The sequence below is a fragment of the Oncorhynchus mykiss genome, chromosome 10 (genome assembly GCF_013265735.2).
Source record: "Oncorhynchus mykiss isolate Arlee chromosome 10, USDA_OmykA_1.1, whole genome shotgun sequence".
Classification (NCBI taxonomy): Eukaryota; Metazoa; Chordata; class Actinopteri; order Salmoniformes; family Salmonidae; genus Oncorhynchus; species Oncorhynchus mykiss.
In genome coordinates this window covers 66,360,287-66,363,868 of record NC_048574.1, presented here as the reverse complement: position 1 = coordinate 66,363,868, position 3,582 = coordinate 66,360,287, and positions in this window count along the sequence as shown.

The window sequence follows — 3,582 nt, the reverse complement described above, 5'->3', positions numbered from 1 at the left end:
AGCCACGTTTGGCTGTTAAGACACTCACTGGAATTGGGCCTGGCCTGTGCATTCTCATTGTGCCTTTTTCTTACAAATCATAACTCCGCTCTCAGATATAGACAAGGCTTCCCATTCTATTTGTATCATATGTTTTTTAAAGACCAATGCCAAATCCCAGATGTCTTTCATCTCGCTCACAAAGTCTGAACTGAGTCTCGACTTGTGCCGAGGTATTTCCAGGCCCGCAGAGTTCATAGTTTGACACACACCCAATGTCCATTGATGGGCTGCTGTGTTGTGTTGAGAAATAGAGGGTCACAGTCAGTGATGGATAACTGCTGTTGTCTGCTGACCACTAGGTTGGATGGTGGTCATGTGGCTAGTCTGTGTAATGATGGATGGAAAGTGGGTTTCATCATAATAATACAAAGCTTTCCCACATTCAGGAAACTTCTTTGCTCTGTTTTGACTAGATTAAACCCTTACTCTGAGGTCATGCCCTTACAACTGCCAACATGACCATAGGGAAACACAGCTCTTACTCTGTACAATAGGGAAGATGACATCGGTATTGTTTGTATAGGCCTTCCCCTGTGCAGTAGTCAAATGAGCTCACAGAGGAAGAATATAGCTCAGTTGGCTGCATCAGGGTTTCTTGCTGTGAATGAAAGGGTTAACCCTGTATTGCCGGGAAAGGATCATGTGTTGCTCATCAGGCGTGTTGTGCCACACACAGCAGCAGCATAGTGCAGTGTGAGATCTCATATCTTTGATGATGAGTGCGGGAAGGAAGGGGGCCTTTCTCATCTCGCCGGACACAACTCGTCAAGAGGGACTAGGCCTGGAGGCAAAATGTGTCACTATCATAGAGGATGATACCACACACACACTTTCTCTGTTTCACACACACACACACACACACACACACACACACACACACACACACACACACACACACACACACACACACACACACACACACACACACACACACACACACACACACACAGTATGTGCTGTGGCTATGTGTGATTACCCTCTGCCCACTGGTTCAGTGTAGTAGGTAGCATAGATAAGCCACACACAAACAGAAAGATGAAGAGATGAGAAAGAGGTCGCCTCAGAACACCGCAGCCTCTCTGGAAAAGGACAACATGGCTGACTGTGTGGCTGAGAGGGAGAATTGATTAGAGGTGACAGTAACAATGGCTCAGGCCAGATAATGATACAGTGCACTACAGTAAACCATGGATCCAGTACAGGGCAGAACAGACTGAGGATAGTGAACACAGAGAGAGTAACAGAAACCTGGTATGGCATTTGAATTGACTGTACAGTGTTGATATCACAGATTTCATGAGATTTCAAATAAATACATTTTTATGCTCTGGCAGGGCAGAATGAACACAGACAAAACAAGGGTGACTTGATGAATGTATTGATATCTCAGAGGGATGTATCGTCATTCATTAGTCTGTAGATTCACTTATTAGTTTCCCATGAATAGATACTGTATCGTTTGTATAAAGAAAAGTTATTTGCAAGTTGACCCAATTCTCAGAAGAACTCTTCTAGCTAATCATCAACGCACAAGAAGTTGTCTTGTCATCTTGGCTCGTCTCCTATCTCTTTGGATTATCTCATCTGTTTATTTTAAGTTGCCTTTGTCTGATATCAGTGAGCGTCAACATTAGGCTTAGGTCATGTTTAGGTTGTGTCAGATCACCTTGTTTGAGTGTCCTTTTCTGCTACGTACAAAGACACGACACAAACCAGTGCAACCAGAATCTAGCTCTGACTGTGAGAACAATGCTCACAGCCCTGGAAATGCCCATATTTTCACATACACTGCTGTCATGAAGGTTACATATGAAGCAGTCTGAGGCCAACTACCATACACTGCTGTCATGAAGGTTACATATGAAGCAGTCTGAGGTCAACTACCATACACTGCTGTCATGAAGGTTACATATGAAGCAGTCTGAGGCCAACTACCATACACTGCTGTCATGAAGGTTACATATGAAGCAGTCTGAGGCCAACTACCATACACTGCTGTCATGAAGGTTACATATGAAGCAGTCTGAGGCCAACTACCATACACTGCTGTCATGAAGGTTACATATGAAGCCGTCTGAGGTCAACTACCATACACCGCTGTCATGAAGGTTACATATAAAGCAGTCTGAGGTCAACTACCATACACTGCTGTCATGAAGGTTACATATGAAGCAGTCTGAGGCCAACTACCATACACTGCAGGCTGTCATGAAGGTTACATATGAAGCAGTCTGAGGTCAACTACCATACACTGCTGTCATGAAGGTTACATATAAAGCAGTCTGAGGTCAACTACCATACACCGCTGTCATGAAGGTTACATATGAAGCAGTCTGAGGTCAACTACCATACACTGCTGTCATGAAGGTTACATATGAAGCAGTCTGAGGTCAACTACCATACACTGCTGTCATGAAGGTTACATATGAAGCAGTCTGAGGTCAACTACCATACACCGCTGTCATGAAGGTTACATATGAAGCCGTCTGAGGTCAACTACCATACACTGCTGTCATGAAGGTTACATATGAAGCCGTCTGAGGTCAACTACCATACACTGCTGTCATGAAAGTTACATATGAAGCAGTCTGAGGTCAACTACCATACACTGCAGGCTGTCATGAAGGTTACATATGAAGCAGTCTGAGGTCAACTACCATACACTGCAGGCTGTCATGAAGGTTACATATGAAGCAGTCTGAGGTCAACTACCATACACTGCTGTCATGAAAGTTACATATGAAGCCGTCTGAGGTCAACTACCATACACCGCTGTCATGAAGGTTACATATGAAGCAGTCTGAGGTCAACTACCATACACTGCTGTCATGAAGGTTACATATGAAGCAGTCTGAGGTCAATTACCATACACTGCTGTCATGAAGGTTACATATGAAGCAGTCTGAGGTCAACTACCATACACTGCTGTCATGAAGGTTACATATGAAGCAGTCTGAGGTCAACTACCATACACTGCTGTCATGAAGGTTACATATGAAGCAGTCTGAGGTCAACTACCATACACTGCTGTCATGAAGGTTACATATGAAGCAGTCTGAGGTCAACTACCATACACCGCTGTCATGAAGGTTACATATAAAGCAGTCTGAGGCCAACTACCATACACTGCTGTCATGAAGGTTACATATGAAGCAGTCTAAGACCAACTACCATACACTGCAGGCTGTCATGAAGGTTACATATGAAGCCGTCTGAGGTCAATTACCATACACCGCTTTCATGAAGGTTACATATGAAGCCGTCTGAGGTCAACTACCATACACTGCTGTCATGAAGGTTACATATGAAGCAGTTTGAGGCCAACTACCATACACTGCTGTCATGAAGGTTACATATGAAGCAGTCTGAGGCCAACTACCATACACCGCTGTCATGAAGGTTACACATGAAGCAGTCCGAGGTCAACTACCAGTCCAGTGTAATATGTGGTAGTATAATAGTTATTAGCTCATCTGTGATCAGTTTTGCATTTCAACTGTTAACAATTACAGTAAGTTCAGAATCAGGTAAAGTAATATT